The 22,855-nt window shown below is 33.0% G+C and overlaps 1 protein-coding gene across 4 annotated transcripts in view; it reads right to left on the bottom strand.

Moving 5' to 3' along the window:
- LOC117182094 (zinc finger protein 888-like) overlaps positions 1 to 22,855 on the bottom strand; it is a 140,068-nt gene that overhangs the window by 105,766 nt on the left and 11,447 nt on the right. The gene's annotated exons all lie outside the window — the stretch shown is intronic.

Here is a 22,855-nt window from a genome sequence, read left to right as displayed (position 1 = left end):
CAGAAAATGTTGGTGATTTCAGCGAAGAACAAGGGGATCGTTTTCATCAAGACATAAAAGTGATGGAACAACGATATCAGGGTAGATGGGACGAGGTCACGATGGCTGATTTTTTCTGGGTGTTGAAAAGGGAAACGAATGTAGGTCTTAAACGTAAGCGTAACCCTTTGCACCGTTCCTTCGAAGAAAAAAGGACACGTTATAGCAGGCAGAAAATAGACTGAAGTAGGTCTATAAATCAATTTAATTACGATAAGAAGCAAGATAAAATGTAAACACGAAAGATAGTATAAATATATCCCTTAAGTCTAAGAAGAGCAGGGAGAAAAAAATTTTGACTAAAACTTTTCTTCATTTGCATGTTTAAGTTACAGTTCTACATTTTAATTGATACAGACATTGTCAGGTTAATTGAAATGGGGTCAATTCTACTTGTAGTTCTAAGTTCCTTCAAATGAGTAATGTGCGTCTGAATTTTTAAACACCTGTAGTACAATGAAATGAATTTTATTGTGTTACAACGGGAACAATTAAGTTAAGTTGTGTTCCGTTAAGAAAAATTTCGTTAGGTTCTGTTAAGTTAGATTCATTTGTAGGTTAAGATCGAGTTTTTGAGGTGGCCTGGCCTAAAAGTGCAAAAATGGATATGTTTAGCTATATTTGAGCCAATATAACATGATGACCAGTAAAAAAAATGCTGATCCAATCGTTTAGCACTCCATTTTATCTTCCATTTCTATTTTCAATCATGCAGAACCGATTTTTTATCTCCGTATTATCGCACACTAACCATTTCAGTTCCACAATAAAAGCTAGCAAAGTAGGCGTAAGAAGTTAATAAATGGTTAGTCTGTCATATCTTGGAGAAAAAAATGGTTTTAAATTATTGAAAATGTAAATGAAAGATAAAAAAGAGTACTGCACTACACGCGTTAGCAGTTTTTAGAAGAAAAATTCTGATTGCTTATATTGCCTCAAATATGGCTAAAAATAGGAATTTTTGTACTTTTAGGTTAGGATATCACAAAAATCTGACGTATAGGAAAAATCTTGATAACGGGTTCGATTTTAGAATAGCAAAATCCTTTGGGGTCACATGGTCCGTTCTTTGAGTACAAAAACCTTAAAATTATTGCATTTCTTCTTAAATTAATATCGGCTTAATCTTCGATTTTGAGTATGTTTGCGATACTAAAACTGTTATGATTGTTTTACTGAATTCTCATATTTTGCAAAATAAACTTATTCACACTGAAATAAGTTTTTTTTAATATTGAAATTCTTTTTCCCGTCTGAATTAATTTGCCAAACATTATTTGGAAAAATAATTAATATTTTTTATATGAAATTTCATTTGATAGAAGAAATGTGAATTTTAACAAATTTGCATAACTAAATTTGTCGCTTGAAGAGACTTTTAAATTCACAGAAAAATACAAATCGAGACGCTGATTTTGATTTTAAAAGTATTGCTTGTTAAAAGGTCCATTTTTGTTTAAATCTATATTTTCTACAATAAAGTTCCAACTCCTACAGCATAATTTTCTACAATAATTTAAGTAAAGCTGCTTTTAGAATGTCGAACACAAAAATTTAAAAAAAAGTAAAACCCTGCTGTTTTCTGTAATACCTGATCGATTTCCACTACTTTTGTACTAACTTTCGTACAAGAAAATGCAATGAAAAATGATATATTTGTATTTAATTGTATTTTTTTTTTTTTTTGATAAATATGGTTCATTTTTTAACAAAAATGTACACGTTTTAACAGAAAAGTACAATTGTTGAAATGTTTTACTTTTCTGTAAAAGCTTCTGTAAGAGCTAAAGAACCAAGGGTTTTTAATATAATTTTAATACAATTTTTGTTATTAATTTTATAACAAGAGACGTTGTACTATCAAAACTTATGACTCTATTTAAAACAGCGATAAAGTAATCAACATTGAAATTGAAATTCCAAGCTTAAATCTTCGGTCATATGATCATTAATTACTCAAATTTGGTTTATAACAACGTTTCCAGCACATATTGAAAATTCCATGAGACATTTTCAAATTATCAATTCTCATTACAACGTACACAGAAAATTAGTTGCTGCAATATCTCACTTTCAAAAGAAATTTTAAATTATTAAATTAAAAATTTATTCTACTTGATTAACCACGTAGGAAACTATTCGCATTATTTAAAACACCGTTTATATAGTAATATCAAAGAACAATCTATAAATACTTTTTTTGATTTACAAGAATTCATTGCAAGAAAAATTAAAATCAGATTAGAACTTACGAAAAAATTTAAATTCAGAAGAAATAAGGGGCCATCCATATACCACGTGGACAGTTTAAGGGGGGGGGGGGGGGGGGTATGAGAAAATGCCATACTTCTCCACGAGGGGGACCGGGGGTCGGGCTAGAATCCACGTGGACACTCGTTCCCCTAAATCTGTAAATAATATACTGAAATCAGACAACTTAAGACAGTTAGAACCGAAAAATGGTTCAAAAATATTTCAAATAAACAAATTCCAGATCATATTGCTGAGATTACTGCTTTGGGAAAAAATTATGGAATTCCTTTTAATCAAAAGAAAATCCTGTCAATAATATCATAGCTTATTTGAAAAACAGTATCCGGGTCTTAGATCCTGTAAAAAACAAAATATCAGAAAGGAAACTACCACACTTATCTCAAATTTCATGTGTAACAATAAATTTAAAAATCAGGATATCTTACAAGAAATAGAAAAGGTAAACAAGTTCCAATCAAATAGTGAGGAAATTATATTTGTCAAAACTGATAAAGGAAATTTGACTGTTACTTCTAATTTCAATTATTACACAAAAACTGTAGAAACAATGCTAAATAATACAAAGTTATACAAAAAAGCAAAGCATCTTTGGTGTCTTCTGTAGAAGAGAAATGTAATGACATTATTAAAAGATGGGAACTAAAAACATATATTAATGATCAAATACCTTATAGGCTAAAAACACGTGGTTCCATAGTAGCAAAAGTTATGCTCTCCCTAAGGTATATAAACCTGTTTTAAAATGGAGAATAATAGTCTCATCCATAGGTCCCCTGACCTATAATTTAGCTTCTTACTTATCTAGAATTTTTAAACCAGTATCAGGAAAAACTGATTCATTTGTTAAAGATAGTTGGGACTTCAGAAAATGTCTAAAAAAAAACAAAAATTCCAATTTCCCACTACATGATTTCACTAGATGTTCTTTTCATGTTCGAAAATATACCTTTAGACTTGGCTTTTGCTTTGGATCTCGTTGAAGAAAAATTAAATCCTGATATAAATCTTACAAAAATGTTAAAAAATGAAATTCTAGTGGCAATAAGAACTGTTTTTAACAACACAGTTTTTGCTTTCAATAACAAATACTATAAACAAGTTTTTGGTTGACCTATGGGTTCTCTCTTATCTCCGATCATTTCCAATTTAGTGATAGAAGATGTCGAAAATAGAGCCTTAAGAAATTTAAAATTCAAAGCAATTTATATTTAATTAAAGAAACATTAAAATTAAATAATTACCCGCTACAGTCAATAAATATCATAAAAAAACGTATCCATGAAGTCTACAATAGCACATGCAAAAACAATAAAAAATAGAAATGGTTAAAAGAACATAACAAATTTGACATTAAAGTATCTTTACCTTATATATAAGGTTTATCTGAAAGACTCAGAGCATTACTCAGAAAACATAAAATTACTTCTTATTTTCAAAATAATCATAAATTAGGAAACATTTTTCAGAATATAAAAGACTTTGATTTAAAAGATAAATGATCAAGTTTGGTTTATTTAATTAAATGCAAACAATGTATTAAAGTTTACATAAGTGAAACAGGTAGGAGACTAAAAAGTAGAATTACAGAAAATAAAAGAGATTGTCGAACAGAAAACCAATACACAGGCCTATCAAAACATGCATGGACACATGATCATTATTTTGATTTTACTTTCAACAATATAAAAATATTAGGAAAAGAAAAAAACACATATAAAAGGAGAATCTTAGAATCAATTTTCATTAAAAAATATAAAAGGAATTGCATATATTTACAAACAAAAATAGAAGATTTTGATAACAAGAATCTGAGTATTTTAAATATTAATTGAAATTTTCATTCGGAATTCAAAAATTTAATTGTCATTCTATTCTACGTTATAAGTAAATTTGAATGTGAAGACTTTCCAATCATTTAATTCATATTATTTCAGTATCATGTCCTGCTTCAAGGTCGTCAGACCATGGTTTATCTACAAAACGGGTTAAAAATGAAAGTTAAATAAAAAATATTCACTATTTTTCAATAATCTAGATATTATTTAAGTATGAATACAGAAACTAAGAAATATTTTTCAACTAATAGTAATTAGAAAATAATATTTTTCGATTGGAAAATGGAAAAATCAAACACTGACACAAACATCGATTAAAATTGTCAATAAATCTTATTATGACTAAACTGAAAGTACAATGTTAAAAATATTTTCGATTACTTGAAAATTCTGACTTTTAAGTATATATTTATTATTTACTTTTATATTATTAATTTTAGAATAAAATTATTCAACCGTAAGAAGGCACAAAAAAGTGGCCGAAACGTTGTTACAAACCAAATTTTAGTAATATATAATCCTATGACCGAAGATTTAAACTTTGAATTTTAATTTCAATGTTGATTACTTTATTTGATGGACGATCGATGAACACACTTTGTTCTTGGTTACACCTTCAACTATACTTTTAAAAACAACTATTCCTTAGCTATATGTAAGGTTGTATTTTTTGACTGAATTTAACTGTTTTTTATTTTAAATTTAAATATTTTTGGTTGTGATATTAACTATTAAATGTTTCGATAATAACATATTTTTTATCGCAAATCCAATACTTTATAAAATTTCAATTTTTTCGGCTGAAGATTCATTATTTTAATTGGAAATGGAAATATTACGCTGTGAGCCAACTTTGTTGGAGAAAGTTCGTCCTAGTGTTTGTAAACTTAACAGTTTGTTAGAACGTCGTACTATTTGGTAAAAAATTAACTCGTTTAATTAAAAACTCATATTTTCGGCTTCAAAATGTGACTGTTTTTGAGATAATTGATCATTTTTTCTTAACAAATTCGTCTTTTTTGGTTGAACATCAATTTTTTGTTGTTGGAAAAGTCAGGATTTTGATTTAAAAATCTAATAATTTATTGACAGTTTAATTTTTATCTTTAAAATACGACCGCTTTGTTAAAAAAATTTTTAATACATTTATTTTTAATTCATTTGATCGATCTACTTTCTCAGCTAAAAATTGAAATCTTTGGTTGAAAAGTAATCTTTTTAGCAGAGAATTCAAGTGAAAAATTAATCCTCTTTGTAACAAAATCAACTTTTTGGTTGGAAAGGTAACTATTATGCTGAAAATTTTTTTCTGACAGAGAATTCATTTTTTAGACTGAAAATGTGATTATTCCTTTTTTATTAACATTGGTATTTCAAATAAAAACTGGATCTTTTTCTCTTAAAAACTCATATGCTTCAATTATTATATTGTGTCGAAAAATCATCTGCTTGGTTTATAGTTCAACTAATTTCTACAAGAAAACAGTTTATTTATTCCGTATGCAGGAAGATTCCCCGTTTTAGTTGAAAATTCAAGTATTTAATAGTAAATATAATTTTTTATAGAAATTTCATCTTGTTTTATGCTTTAGAATTGAAGAACTTGGTGAAAAATGTTCACTATTCATTCTTTTGAAATATTCTAAAAAATTTCAATAAAATTAAGAATTCGGATTATAAATTCGAATATTGGATTTAAAAGGTTGCTCACAGACTTTACTGATAATATTTGGAAAATATTTTCAAAGAACTAAGAAATATTTGCAAAAAAATTTAGTGATTTCGCAAAGAATTTGGGTAGATAGAATAGATATGATAGGAGGACATTTGCAAAGGCTTTGTAGCACATAAATTAAAAGGGCGATTCCTGAATCGTGTCCATCTAGTACCTGCTATGTATACACCCCCGCCGTTGCATCCAGCGCGTTACACCTGGTTTGCTTGTTCTCGCCAGGGATTATCTCTTAGAAGACCGGGGTACCTGAGATATTTAAAGGGCAGTATCCATTTCATCGCGGTTTTTCTGCTCGTCTTACCCTCTCTACTCGACTTCTCCTCACGTCCCTGACTGAGCGAGATTGCTATGCCAGGCATTGCCAGCGGGGGGCCCCCTTTATCCTAATAAGGCATAAAATTCCATGCATAAAAATGTTCTAGTTTTGAAATAAGAAAATTCAAAATATCATATTCGGAATCTGTGTTTTTTTGCGATCCTAAAGATATGTAACTTGCAATTAAAATATTGAAGTTAGACTAAGTTATGGCAGATATTAGTTTGTTTTGACCCTGACTAGATCGCATTATGGAATTTTCCGTAGAATAGTTGAAAATGCATCAGTTTATTTGGTTGAAAATTCGCCTGTTGACAATTTAATAGAATATACGGATTTTCACCCAGTTATCTAGAAAAATATTATACTTGAAACCAAGTATTTGAATTTTTAAACTAGAAAGACGAATCCTTAAAAAAAACAGTACGCAATATAAGTTATTTATTATACACATACATATTTAAAAAATACACATTAATTTTATAATATTAAAAATTATGGTCGATTCTTGGACAATCTAACAGAACAAGGGGGGTGAAAAAAAGGATTTTGAAAAATGAGGGCCACACTAGTGTATTAAGCACAAGGGCAATTTAATAAAAGGAAATGAAACTTCACTTTCCAGGGAATAGAATTAAAATGAATATACTTATTATAGTAGATTATAACATGGAAAATATAAGTATTTGGTTTCAAGCATAATATTCTTCTAGGCAGTTGGGTGAAAATCCATATATTCTATTAAATTGTCAACAGGCGAATATTCAACCAAATAAACTGATGCATTTTCAACCATTCTACGGAAAATTCCATAATGCTATCTAGTCAGGGGCAAAACAAACTAATATCTGCCATAACTTAGTCTAATTTCAATATTTTAATTGCAAGTTACATATCGTTGGAATCGCAAAAAAATACAGATTCCGAATATGATATTTTGAATTTGCTGATTGCAAAACTATAACATTTTTATTCATGGCATTTTATGCCTCATTAGGGCAAAGCCTCCCCCCCCCCCCGCTGGCAAGGCTCGGAATAGCAATCTCGCTCAGTCAGGGACGTGAGGAGAAGTCGAGTGGAGAGGGTAGACGAGCAGGTACACCGCGAAGAAATGGAAATCGCTCTATTTAAACTAGACATTTTAAATAGAAATGGTCAATTTTGTTTTCCCATCATCAGCTCAAACTTTTAAATTCTGCAAACGCTCTCATTTTGAAGTCGCGATAGAGTAAATCTAGGAGTGTTTTTATCGCTCGAGTTTCAACGCGAGACTGAACAGCCCTTTAATTAATGCTTTTGATTTGAAATAAAATAATTTTTTTATCTAAAGATTCTAAATGAATTCAGTTTCAAACGACAGAACTCGAAATTTATAAAATCTGAACGGTATGAATATAAAAAAATGGATATATTCACTATACGAATATTTATTAATACATTTTAATTAACATTTATGACTAACTTAGATATTCAACTTAATCTGAAGCTGCTGGAATCGAAGGAACATATTCGACGTACTTGATTTAAAAACTTTGAAGTTTATTCATGTAATTTGTTTATGAAAATATAAATTGTTGTATTGTATGAAATATTATGAAACATATATTATTTTTGGCAATTCATGTATTTTGTTGAAAACTCGCCTTTTTGGTTAAAAATTATTTTTTTTTGTGAAAATTACTTTATTGGGTTATATCTTTTTTTAATTGCAAATTAAATGTTTTGACTGAAACTTTAAATATCCTATTTAAAGTTGAATTTTTTTCTTTTTTACTTAAAAGTAGTTGAATTTTTAACGGAAAAAGATGTGTTCTCAATAACAAATGTAATAGTTGATATTTTAAGCAAGAAAATTTTTGATTTGAATAAAATCAGGTAAATCGACTAAAAAAGGACCAATTTTTAATAAAAAAAGGTCAATCCTCACTCAAAGCCGATGAATCTTCAACCAAATAGTAATTTGAATTTTCAATCAAAAGACAAGCTTTCGGCAAAGTCATTGAATATGTAGATTATAGAAAATTCCCGTGCAGAAATGTGGTCATGGCCCAAACCGGGCCCAAACTTGGCAGAAGTGAAACTTAATCCAGTTTTATTTAAAGTAACAATTGTTCAATTCTGATGTATTTTTCTAATTTTTTAAAACTCTTTTTAAGTATTGGTTAGACTGCTATGAAATGTTCAATTATTTTTGATTTTTGTTTAATTTTTAAATCTCTTTTACAAGGATATGGATTTTCAATGAAAATTTTAATCAATCCTGAAAAATATGAAAAATATTTTTAATCAATTTCTAAATTTTTTCAAAACTTTTGAATGTCGTTTAAATTCTTTCCAATTTTCTCCAAAATTATTAATCAAACTGGCAAAATTAAAAAAATGCCTGAAAATCTTCAAGATTATTTTTTTTTGCAATTTTGGGAACCTTTTTAAATCTTTGACCTTAACTATAATGCCTTTACCATAATGCTATACTATAATGCCTTATATAATCACATTCTCATTCATCAGAGTGTAATGTAATTGTCCACATTTTTTATCTCTGGTTTTAAACGAATCCTTACGTTTCGGCAAAAACAGAATCCGAAAATCACAACATTTCATCGGTGTCGGAATTTTTAACTTCTATTTTATTTTTGGTTTTTCCGAAATTTTCAGTTTTTCTTTGATTCCACAGTTATAATAAAATCATAAATAAACACCAAGAGGAAGTGTTTTAAAGATAGTATTCCTTTTTTTTAATGAAGTATTTTAAATCTTTTACTAATGTTTCAAATATATTCATTGAACGGAATAGTCTTTCAGAGGAAAATTTAAATACAATATGACCCATGTACACAATTTGAAGAATATTTCAAATGCTTAATTCTGCATCGATAAAATCTATCAACAAAAAAGAAACATATTTTTACAAAATTATCAGCTCTAATTTTTGTTATTATTTTTTCAGAATATAAAAACTCATAGAAAAGTTAAAATTTTCATAAAAAATCATAACTTTCTCGTTCTACTTTAGGAAAAAATATTTATAAACAATCATAAATTGTTTAAGGAATTAATTTTTTTACTAAAAATTGATTATTAGATCAGTTTAAGTGATAAGTGTACCCGAAAAATGTTTTTTGTTAATTTGATTTAATTATCTCCTCAATTTAGTTGAAAAGTGAAAAAAGTGGATATTATTTTGAAGAAACCTCAACTGTGCACTTTTGCGCCACAAAACTTCTGCAATAACTTCAAATATAACGTTTTTACTCATTGTGGCTGCTTCACAGATAAATTATAAAAACGTTGATCACTGCTCATATTGCGTTCTTCACAACGCTAAATGCAGAACTTCTAATTAAAATTTGTTAGAGAAGAAAATTGTTAGATCTAATTACTTATAACATAAACTTCATTTGTTACATTTCAGTTTTTAAATGTGATGTTAGAGATTTAAAATTTGATATATCAAAATGAATAATTTCACTGCCCTACATGAGTTTTGGGAGTAAGTTGGCACCTAGTATTTCCGAATGCAATTTTTGTGATGAACACGAATCTAGGTTCAAAAACTTTCCATCATGTCACGTCTTTGAGACAATAGAGGTTGCAACCCCTAAAAACAACGTTTTTATTCTTTTGTTGAAAAATAGTAGAGCTGAACCAGGACGTGCTACAAACTGCACTAATATCAGAAATTAGAGGATGAAATGAGCCCTTTCATGTGAGCCGCATGCCAAATTAATCGCATGCAACCTTAGAGCGGGGGTGTGTTTTTTTCTGAAGATTGAGGAAGAAAATAAAACAGGAAGGATTTTAAGATACGTACACCCACGCCCCGGCATAATAAAATCTGCAGTGCTTTTAAAGGTTTCAAAGGTCGCTTATTTCTACTTATTCGTAATCAGCGTTCCTGAAAACCTTTAAAAGTACAAGACATTTTATTATACTTGGGCGCAGGTGTAAGTATGTTAAAATTCTTTCTGTTTTAATTTTCTTCCTTCACCCCTAGACAAAAACACATCCCCCCCCCTCTAAGGGCATATGCAATTAATTTAACATAGGGCTCATTTGATAGAGCCTGTTTTATTCTTTAATTTCTGATATTAGCGAAATTTGTAGCACGTAATTGCTCAGATCTACAATTTTTTTTTAAATGGCTAAAAATTTCGTTTTTAGGGGTATCATCCCCTATTTTCTAAAAAACATGACGTGATGAACCCATATTCATGTTAAGTACCAAAAATCCATTCGAAAATACTAGGTGCCATCTTATTCGCATCGAACAAAATTAAAATTTGCAGGGCAGTTGTTTTAAACATAGTTAACTAATAGAAATTGCTTACAAGAGAAAAGTTCAAAGTTAAAAAGTAACATCTAAAATTCAATTGAAAAAAGGGAATCAATAAGCAAAATAATTTAATAGGACGAAATATGCACTGAAATGGTTCATCGACTGATCGGGAGCATCATTTCAATTAAATAATGCGGCATATATTTAAAAACATAAACTTATAAAACATCAAGTAAAGATTCATGATAGAAGGTAAATAGTATTAATCTCTTCAAATAGATAGCGAGTAAAATATGAATGGACTTATAGTAAAAAAAGGTTTATCGAACACTCCTCTTCAACATTTAAAATTTGGGAGTGAAATAGGACAATTGAAATTAAGAATTCGGATTGGAATACAAAACTACAGAAAATGTTTAAACTTAGAGCTGCATTGTAATCGCTGATTAGGCCACAATTGTAGATTTGTTAAGCCTTGCGCAGGTTAATTAGAGAATTTGATTATACTGCAGATTTTTATCAAATTTTTAGCTTAGGAAAACAGCTCTGTCAGGATCTCATCAAATTAATTAGTATCGTGGAATTCTGGAAATCAGCATTAGGCGTCGTATCTCGGCCCGCACTTTTGCAAAAATATATTCATATTTGTTACACTATGAATGCGTTAATAAAAACGTGCTCATAAGCAGATGTTCGTCTGTAATTAACGTGGTTTTCGTTATACGATTGGGACATATTCCTATACACAATTGAAGTGGTTGCATTACTTAAACCAAATGGAAATCGGTTATCGATATCTCAGCGCCTTAAGGAACATTTCCCTCGTGATTCTCACAGCTTCCAGGAATCTAACACTCATTTAGCTAATTATCGGCATGTTACTCTGTCATTCTCGCGTGTTCACTTTTACGCTCATATCAGTCGAGAAATCTGTCGTCATGTCTTATTAGAATTAAATACGCCCATTATTATATTTTACTCGCCGTACAATTTGAAACATATATTTCTTCACAAACTCTTTCATCCACTCCACCATTAGAAAATTATGTAATGTCCACAAAATATATTTTACATATCAGCCACTCTTCCAGGGTGAAAGAAATGCTGAATCAAGGGTGAGTGAAAACAAATTTTCGTGTTGTTTTTTTATATTTCCAGCACTGTTAAATCTAGCTTCTATCATAACTTTTTTCATAAATGATGCACATAAGTCATGTGTGGATGAAAGAAGCATTTGATTTTGAATACATAAGATGTTATGAAATTTATATAAAAGTGACAGGCATATATATTAGTTTACATTGTTACTTTTTCAAAAACCTAATACAATTATAATTTCCTTGAAGGTACTTCAAGTCTAATTCATTCTCAAAACAAATTTCTTTAAGTTGAGAAAGTTGTTTACCGTCATCATTAAACATTAGTGTCATTCTGTGATGTAAAAATGCGAAAAATTCAGTTTGTTTATCCACAGTAATTCTTGCACCTAGTGGCGGATTAAGACTTTTTCCACCCGAGGCAGTTGCGAAATTGCCGCTCCCTCCCCTTCTTAGTTTTTTCAAACGATTAAAAAAGTGTTTATCAGCAACGAAAAATATTTACAAGAGGATCTAAATAATATGCCAATTTTAAAATGTTCGAAACTTTACCACCCCTAAAAAGTTTCCGACCTAGAGAGCTGCCTGGGCAGAATTCCTAGCTGCCATTGTACATATTAGATTCGGCAGTTCTCGCAAAATATTCTTTTTGAACATCTCAGTGGACACTGTTATATAATTGTGATGTAACAGTTCTAGAAAAGACAAGAACAGGTTCTGTAACTGTTTAAGAACAGTGTTTGACCAAGGGACGACTAATGGCATTTTTAAATGGATATAGCAGTTCTGTAACGCTGTTATAGAACCATGTTCTGTTAAAAGTATTTATTAATTCTGAAACAGCGTTATATGTCGAAGTATTTGCTTAGAACCATTCAGGAACAGTGTTACAGAGAAACCATATTATGCAATAGTCCCGTAATAAATAACTAACAGTGTTAAGATCTAATTTGTTCTGTGATAGTTCTGTAGCAACTCATGAAGCTATATGTCAAAAAATATTTTTATAACAGTTTGTACAGGTTTACTCAGTAAAATTGTTCTGTAATAGTGCCATAACACACATGTGACAGTGTAACGATGTAAATTTGTTCTGTAATCGTTCAGTAACAATTGTGGTAACACTGTTACGATGTATATTTGTTCTGTGATCGTTATGTATCAATTCTGAAATAGGCGTCATATGTCAACAAATATGTTTAGAAGAATTTAGGAACAAGGTTACAGAGTAACATTGTTCGGTAATGGTGCCATAACACATATTGAAGAGTGCTACGATATAAATTTTTTTGTGACCGCTCGGTAACAATTCTGGAACAGCGTTTTATGCCAAGAAAGTTTTTTAGAGCAATTTAGGAACAGTGTACAAAGCAAGATGGAGGGTGGGGGTGGCTGGGGGGTGGAGGGTAGTCCGTTTAGCGTGCAATCGACTCGGGATACTTATAAGATACTACCATGATTTTTTCAGATTTTTTGGTCCAAAAATAAATTAGGCCAAAAACCGGCCTTACCGACCCTCCCCCTTTGGTCTGAAGTCGATCTGTAAAGATCCTATAATGGCAATCAAACTTTTTCGCAAGAATTGTAAAAATTCTGTAACATATTTACACGGATATATGAAAAAATAATGATTTTTCAAATTGTTGCTGCATTTATTATAACTTTATAACTCAACTGCATGCACGGTCCCCTACACATGTAATCGCATGCTTAATTCCTATTAAGAAGTTATACTCGCTATATATTCAAACCCTACCCAAACTAACTAACTCGCACGTACCTAACCGATACCTTACCCAATTGCGCTATTAATCCGCTTGAACCTTCGAGATAAAATCTCGGTCATGCTTTTTTGCTGAAAAGGGTAGAGTTCTCTCAAGAATATATTTATAATTTTTTGAATTTATACGTACTTAAGCGTATCGAAAAAAGGTGTTCGCGCGAAGTTCTAATAGAAATGAAAGGAAGAAAAATAGTTCAAAGCAAGCCGATTTATACCTGTATAGCGATAATTCCGTTAAAATACTTTTTACTATTTGACCATGCAATGTGTGATATACATAAATGGGAAAGTATTCGCGATATGCTGCAGCAATAATATGTAAGGGATGTTGACAGTAAAACAATAGCAAAAAATAATTAATTTAAATTAATGAATTAATTAATAATTAAATAATTACTGTTAATTAATAAATAATCAATTAGTATTAACTAATAATTAATTAATTATTTGAAATTAATTAATTAAAATCATTTTCTGTTATGCAGATACAAACCTACTTGCTTCCAACTATTCATTCTAATAATTTATATACTGCAAATTAATTAAATTTATTCATATAAAGAGCAATAATCACTTTTAACTATTTTATTGTGATTCAAATTCAATGGAAATTATTTTAATGTCAACATTCCTTATATATTATTGTTGCAGTATTTTGAAGATATATTCCTATTAATGCATATCACACATTATATGGTCAAAATAGTCGAGAAATTTATCGTGACTGTAAGAAAATGGCGAAAAAGTCTACTTTTTTTCGATTTTTCGAAACTTTAAAAACAATTAGGGAGTTTTGTTATGAAACTTTAGGATTGTCTTTTTGGCTCCCAATAGAAAGTTTTCATTGCTATTAGAACCTCGCGCAAACAACTTTTTGTTTTCGATACGCCCTAATAAGTATTATGAGAAGGTGGATTTAAAACAATTTCAAAGTGTAAATTTAAAAATAAAATGTCATAAAGTAAAATATTTTCTTCTCGGTTGGCCTGACTTAGAGCGATAATTATCCTGTTGTCCACGCATTCTTATTCAGTTCAAGTAACACACTGCGCCCGACCGTCGCACAAAACAGCTTTAAAATCGTTACAGAATATTATGTCATGTCTGTAAAAGGTTTGATATTCTACTTACGTAACAGTTCTATCAGTGTGTTTTACATTAGTTACATTACAGAATTCCAGAACTGTTACATATCCTTACAATAACGGCGTTACAGAACAATGTGACGTTGTGTTTCCGTTCCTGGAACACATGTGACATTCTAGTGACATAACAGTTCTATCACTTTGTGATATATAAGTTACATTACAGAATTTAGAACTGTTACGTATACTTTTAGTAACAGTGTGACCTTTCTGTTCTGTTTCTGCAACACGTGTGGCAGTCTAGTAAATTAAAAGTTCTATCACTCTATGATATATAAGTGACATTATAGAATTTCAGAATTGATACGTGTCCTTATAGAAACAGTGTTACAGGCGAGTGTGATCTTTATGTTATGTTTTTGTATCGCGCGTGAAATTCTAGTAAAGTCACAATTCTATCACTCTGTTATATATTAGTTATATTGCATAATTCCAGAACTGTTAGATATTCTTACAGTAACAGCCTAACTGAACCATGTGTGTGACCTTTATGTTCTGTTTCTGTAATACATGTGGCATTCTATTGATGTAACAGTTCTATCACTCTGCTCTATAATAGTTACATTACACAATTCTAGAACTGCAACATATCCTTACAGTAACAGCGTTACAGAGCAGTGTGATCTTTATTTTCCGCTCCTGGAACACGTCTAACATTCTATTAACTAGTTTACATTCATTACCAGACGAAGGAACATTTTATTGGTTCGCCCTGACGATGAAAAAGCATTGAAAAAGTACTGGTACAAGGCACTGAGCCGCCAGTGCCGTTTCAGCGGCTGCTTGTGCTGATTTTGGTACCTAAATGGCACTGAGAATTGATGCGCCAGTCATATAATGGTCCTCTTGTATTCGGCAGTTGTCGGGTGGGCAGAGTTATTTACATTAGTTGGCCGCCACCATACCGACTTTTATTTTACTGAATTTACTTTGAACTTGAAAACTTTTGTTGTAAATAAAATATTGGACTGAAACTTTGGAAAATTTATGAGAAATGTATTACGATTAAGTATTCATTTGAGTAGGAACTTCGCTCAAAATTATTTTCAAAGAAATTAAAACTGGAATAATTTTTTTCAAATATTTTCTTTGTGCTTTATGGTAATTTTTGTTTAATTTTTAAATTAAATTACATTTTTACAATACCTTGCAATTTTTTGAACCTAATAACTTTTTTATATGTGATGCGATTGTCATATAATGGTTCTATTGTATTCTTTATGTACCGGGCGGGCAGAGTTATTTATAGAAGGTGGCCTTCACCAACCAGAATCCCTTATTAAATTTTTCTTCAAATTATTGAAACTTTTTTTTTAATTGATAAATTTTCTCATTATACATATTTTGTAATTATAACTTTTATACTTATACATTATTTTGGAGTAGAATACAAAAATGTTGCCTGTTTTCGGCGTATCTCATTCCATTTATGAGATGCGTTATATTCATTCCAATTTTATGCATAAAAAAAGTTAGATATCTGAAATAATCGAAACCCGGAGATTCAACCGTATATTCAACACGAAAATTTCAAAATTTTACAAATTTTAATTTTTGATTTTTAATCCCTTTCAGCTGGTCTGCTTGGTAGCCTAGTCGCAGGTATAATGAAAACTTCTGCTGACATTTAAAACCGGAATCGGAGTAGCTTTAAATGATCAGCACTGGAACGGCACTGGGAAGTGGTGTTTCAGAGGTTTTTCATCGACAGGGCGTGTCAAAAATTTCAACATTTATTCCAAAAAAATCACATATCGCGGGAATTTCTTTTTCATTATTTCCCTATGCATAAAAAAGCTGCTGAAACACATCGTTCGATACAAAAGAAAGAATTTCTTACATCGAATCATTACCGGTAACACTCGCAATTTGGATATTAAGAAAACTTCTGAAGTACATAATGAAAGCTTATTAGAAGAATCGGTTCAACATAAGCAAGAATCATCAGGTTTGTTGGTTTTAACTCCTAAAACACAAATTTAGGTTGAGTAAACTGTGAAATTCATTAAAATTTTAATTAAAATTGTTCAAAATGATTTCTTTTTTTAATCATATTAAAACTTATTAGCAGGATTTGAAAGTAACAATGTAGACAGTGACAAATTGGATATCATAACTAATGTGACTGGCAATGATAGTAGCGTAGATATACAAAATAAAGATGTTGAAGTGCAAAATGAGAATTCACACATTTTAAACATACTTCCAGGCATTTATATTATTTAGTTTTGAATTTGAAATTTGATGTAGGCATACTATTATGTTTTTACCATCTACAAGAAAACTTTTCTTTCTTTTGCTTCTTTTTCTCGTTGAATTTTTCCTTTGCATTTTATTTACATTTTTCTTTCGTGTGATGTTTATATTTCTACAATAATTCTTTAAAAGAAATTTCCACCGTAAAAGTCAATCCAATTTAACAAAATGCAAAAATTTGCGAAACATTTCAAGAAATTTCAGAGTATTTAAATCATATAAAATAAAAGTTATTTGAAAAAATTCAATTAAAGAAAAATGGTAATAGATTCATTTATTTACGTTCATAAGCAAAATAAGCAAAGATCCAGCTTTATCGCCAAAAAATAGTTCTTCTATTCGGCAAATAATCCTAAAAAAGGATCTGTATATTTCCAAAGCAAAGATAGTGACTTCTCTGCTTCTTCTCGGCAATATAAATCTGAGAAATTTACGAGGTCTTTGAATCTTTCCCTCTTTGATAGAACTTTGGTAAATAAAGAAACTCATGCACGTAAATGGTTGATATACTGTGAATCTATAAGAAACGTGTTCTGTTATACTTGTAAATTATTTTCCAATAATTTAACAAATTCGTTGGTGAAGGATAGTTTCTCAACTTGAAAACATGCGCATGAAAAACTCAATGGCCACGTAAATTGTAATAAACATAAGAACTGCATTGTTGCTTAGTGTACGCGAATCAACAACACACCTAGTATCGATATGGACTTGATATCAGAAATCAGAAATAAAAACAGGGTGGTTCTTGTAGTGCTGGGGGATGTAAGGGGCGAGAAAAGGGTGTCTTGAGGGGTTGTGAGGGGTAAAATAGGTCAAAGAAACTGAAATTTTACGGCGGTAAACGACAGCAGCCTTAAGAGACATCTGTTGGCAGCAGTGCGTACTTTTGTGTATGGATAGGTTACAGTTACTGACGGACGAGCGGGAGGTGGGCAGCAAGAGTACTGGCAGTGCTGGTAGTGAAGTAGACGGGGATGAAATAGCGTACGAACACGTAGGTCACCCCCCCCCCCTACACATGGAGGGGCAGACGGAGAAGGAGGCAAGGGTAGGAGGAGATAGAGAAATTCGCAGTGAAAGGGAGATGGGAATCAGACCATCAGTCATTAAGTTTGTGGAGACAGGGGGAGGCTAACGAAAGGCAGGCTGGGGAACAAGAGTCGTTAGGGGAGAGGGTGTCATGGACAAGAGAGGCAATAGAGAAGTTTCAGGAGCAGTTGGGCACCGTAAGCTTTGAGGGGGAGTCGGTGGACGAGATGTGGGAGGATCTACAAGAGAAAGTGAAAGGTTGTGTGCAAAAGAATATATTTATGATTAGGAAGAAAGGAATGGCGAAGCTGTGGTGGGACAGGGAATGCAAAATGATGAAGAGAAAGGTGAAAAAGAAGTACAGGATGTGGAAGGAAGGAACATCGAAAAGGGAGGAGTAGGTAGAAATGAGGTAGGAATTTAGGGTGATATGTAAGAAGAAAGAGTAGGAAAAAGAAAAAGAGCTTGAAGGTGAGTTGAGAAGTGTTAAGACAGAAGGAAACGTATTGAAGATAATTAAGAGGCTTAGGAAACGTAGGGTGGGGATAAGTGAGAAGATAGGAAGCGATGAATGGAGGAAATTTGTTAAGGATTCACTTCAGGGGTCAGATACGTGAAAGAGAGATGAGGGGATTAGAAGAACGAGGAAGGTAGATGGAGAAGAGCTGACTGACGAGGAGATGGAGAAGCAGATAGGGAAATTGAAAAAAATCTAAGGCAGCAGGAATCGACGGGGTAGAGAACGAAGCGTGACTGTTTGCCACACAAGAGTTAAGGCAGAAGCTGAGGGAGGTAGTGAAAAAGTATGCAGGAGGAGGGATTCCCAATAGGGTGGAGGAAGGGGTTGATCGTACCACTGTATAAGAAAGGGGATAGGGAGAGGCCGGAAAATTATAGAGGAATTACGCTCATGAATACTGCGTTGAAAATATACGCGATGGTGTTAGCAGATAGGCTGCGCAAGGATGTTGAGGGGAAAGGAATATTGCCGGAGACGCAGGCGGGCTTCAGAGAGAGAAGGAAAACTATTGACAATATTTACGTCTTGCAATATGTGGTGGACTTTTTCGTCAGGGGTGAACAGGGTAAAACGTGTTCGGGAGCACCCGATGCCACGGTCTACCCATATATCACAGCGAAAACGTCTTTTAGATTTAGATTCAAGGAAGAAATTCAAACATATGCTTTAAAATGCAGGCATTTTATTATTAGTATATCACGAGTTTACTGTAGTGAACAAATTTTCTAATTTTTTCTATATCTACTGCCTACTCGACTGTAAATCTCTGGAATCTCATAATGGTATCTCAGTGATAAATCAAAATACTATTTAGTGTCAAATAATTCTTCTTGAAGTTGAAAAGCCGGATAAGTCGAATAATTCAAATGAGGAAAAAAGTATTGCCATAAGTGTAAAATGATCCACAAGCGCAAGCGGCAGTAGATAGATAAACGTTTATTTTTCAGCCTGCTGTCCTTAAACAATTCACTTGCTTACACTTCCATTTATACAGAACTTTCTTATAACTACCTTTTAAGAATTAATATCCATCTAAACCTTATATCTAATCCGCTCGCTTTTATAGGCATATTGCTATTTTCTCGGTATGCCTCGCATTTCCAGCCTCTGCCTCCGTGGCTAACACCTAATACTTATCTACTATATAAATATTTACAGTTTTCTTACACATACTTCCTCTCCTAGTTACAATCTTTCCTTCTCCATTCCTTTTCTTCCTTCCTTCTATTCTTCTTTATCTTACTTGTAACCCTCTTTACCCATGCTACTGCCCTTTTGCCCCACTAGAAAGCCAAAACCTATTAAAATCCTCCATGCAACCGCATCTCATTCTCGCTATAAGTTCCTGACTTCCTTACTTTCCTTTCAAACACAAATATTGAGTTCTCTCCCTTGGCATAATCCATATATAATCCCCAGTAGATAGGTGGGGGCAGTTCTGGCGCACTTATTTCCTTACGAATAGAAAACTTGCGGATAGAGTGCAGAAGGCTCTAAGATTGGTTTCGCTCCTTGTGCTGACTTACGAATCACAATTTTGAAGTATCTGATCCACACTATCGATACTGGAAATCAATACTTAAAAATCATGGGAATGGAACTTTTCAGCCCCAAAAATATGGAATATGATATGATATATGATATCGCAATATTAGGCTATGTAATACCTGCTATCCCCGGAATTTAGGTTTTTCACCCTAAAGTAATGTGTATTATCTCGTGATATTATAACAATTCTCGGTAAACAAAATTCCATTCTCATTACGTCATCGTCGATTTCTGAAATCTTTATCAATGTGAACTTCATTAATTATATGTTCTTCTTTGATATTTGCCAACAGGGGCATCATGTTTCATATAATGTTAAACAATTCTCGATAAACAAAATTCCATGCTGACGACGTCATCATGATTCTTGGAATTCTTATCGACTGTGTTGCCATATTTCACCAATAATATATATATATATAATTAAAAATTTGTCATAAGGACAACCGCAGGATTTCGCCGGAAGCGGGTGCTAATCTGAAAAATTGCACCCGCTTCCAGCGAAATCGCGGTAAAATTTCAGCCATAACCACGTCTCACAACCGTGAGATAGGTGGTTACAGTCTGCAAAGGAATCAATACGACGATCCAGCAAAAGCCTCGTGCACCCTAAGAACACGGAGCAACCCAAGGACTATCGCCTTCTGAATTTTTCCCGCAAGTGTTCTAGCAAATTGTTGACACACAGGGATGCTTTTTAGGCTATTAGCAAGTGAAAGCTTGGCACCTCCAAGAGCGCAGATGATAAGGACGATCAGTTTAACAGAATATTCCGAGCACAATCGTTGCAACTCCCTTATAAGGTCTCGATACCTCCCTTTCTTTTCATTCTCCTTGGCTATGATGTTTTTGTCAGCTGGTGCCGAAAATTCGATAACGAACATGGTTCGCTTCCCGAAGTCAAGAAGAACCATGTCAGGCCTCGAGCTAGCAACAGAAACAATTGTCGAGAATATAAAGTTCCAGTATATACGGCACTTCCCATTCTCGACAATTGACTCAATTTCCCTAGGAGCATTTAGAGGAGCGATATTAAGGTGAATGCCGTAGGATTGCCAGAGATGGTAATAAAGTACTCTTAGTGCCGCATTGTGCCTTTAGAAGTAGGTCATTCCCGCGTGTGTTGGACCACTAGATAGTATGTGAGCTAAATGCTCGGGGTGTGCATGGCACGCCCTGCAGCTATCATCGGGAATGTCTTGGCTCAAAATGTGGCGACGGTATGTTAAGGTTGAAATGACACCGTCTTGGCACGCAAAAATGAAACCCTTTGTACCAGACTTCAATCCGGGCGAATTAAGGAAAGAAAACGTTAGCTTACAAGACACTGACTGATCCTTCACATTTCTGTGGAAGATACCGTGCATCCTCTTATCTAGGAGCTATTCACGAAAGTTTTTCTCTTGTGCTTTCTTAATCCGGACTTTCAGGAGTGAGTACTCGAGATAAATTAGATTTGATGCATTTTGCTCACCCCTAATACTGAATTCAAGTCCAAGTGTTTCAGCAGCCTCCTCCGCTGCTTTGTACAGAAATGCTCCTTTGCCTACCTCCTCGTGATTCCTGACCATTTTAAGAAGAGGGTCTCTTCCATTTGCAACTCTATATGCTGTACCCAGAATAATCCTGTTGTGAAGACATTCAAGACTCAATATTCCGCGACCTCCTTGACGGCGTGAGATGTACAGTCGCGGAACGGAAGACTTAAGATGCATGCTTTTGTTCATGTGCATAACCTTTCTTGTCCTGATATCAAGAGGTCTGAGCTCGTTCTTCGTCCATGGAACTACTCCAAATGAATAGAGTAGTACCGGGACGGAAAGGTTTTTCGTTGCAGATACTTTGTTCCTTGCCGACAGTTCGGAAGACCAAATCTGTCGGATCAGACGTTTATACCTGCTTCGGAGAGTATCCTTTATAGATGTCACATCCTGAATGCGGCTCTGTGGCACGCCCAGGTATGACTAAGTCTCTCCAGCGCAAAGGTGTCGTATGGCGGTTCTATCAACGAGCTCAGGATCTTCAGGGATGCCATTAAGTTTTCCTCGCTTCAAATAAACCTTGGCGCATTTGCCTAACCCAAATTCCATTTCAATTGTCTTAGTATATCGTTCGACAATCCCCAGAGCTACATGCAGTTGCTCTCTGTTTTTAGCATAGATCTTAAGATCGTCCATGTAAAATACATGAGTGACCTTGTACTTTCGATCTGCAGGTTTGCCGCATAAGTACCCGTTGGAATGGCGCAATGCTAGAGATAGTGGCAATAATGTAAGGCAAAAGAGGAGTGGGCTCATGGTATCGCCCTGAAAGACACCTCTCTGAAACGTGACCTTGTTAGTTGTCATACGATTTTTGCCAGACGAGATAGTAAATCTGGTTTTCCAAAGCTGCATCAATCTCTCTATGCACCCAACTATTTTCGGATGAACCTTTAAGATTTCCAAAAGACAGATGATAAGTCTATGGGATGTAGAATCGAAAGCTTTCCGATAATCAATCCAGGCCATCGATAGGTCACGCTGGTAGAATGCTGCATCTTTGCAGACACATCTATCGATGAGCAGGTTCTCACGACATCCGGCTACGCCTTTCTTTGAGCCTCGTTGTTCATACATTTCCTGCCACACAGGTTCAATTGCCCGAACAATCCTATCATTTAGGATAGCTGTGAATATCTCATAAAGCGTGTTCAGACAAGTAACTGGCCTGTAGTTCTTCGGGTCAGCTAAGTTGCCTATTTTCGGCAGGAGTATTGTGCGCCCTTCCACCAACCACTCCGGAATCGGCTCTTCCGACTTCAAATATGACGTGAAAATACGGGCCAAATGCTGATGGGTTGAAGAAATCTTCTTCCACCACAAGGTTTTGATACAATCTAGTCCCGGTGCGGGATAGTTCTTCATCCCTCTTAATACTTTTTTCACCTCCTCGGTAGTGATGAGTGGGCATTCTTTATCAGGTGTTATGAGGGCAACACATAACTCCTTGAAGCT

This window comes from Belonocnema kinseyi, chromosome 10 (assembly GCF_010883055.1).
Source record: "Belonocnema kinseyi isolate 2016_QV_RU_SX_M_011 chromosome 10, B_treatae_v1, whole genome shotgun sequence".
NCBI classification, from domain to species: Eukaryota; Metazoa; Arthropoda; class Insecta; order Hymenoptera; family Cynipidae; genus Belonocnema; species Belonocnema kinseyi.
This window is presented reverse-complemented; position numbering and strand designations above follow the sequence as displayed.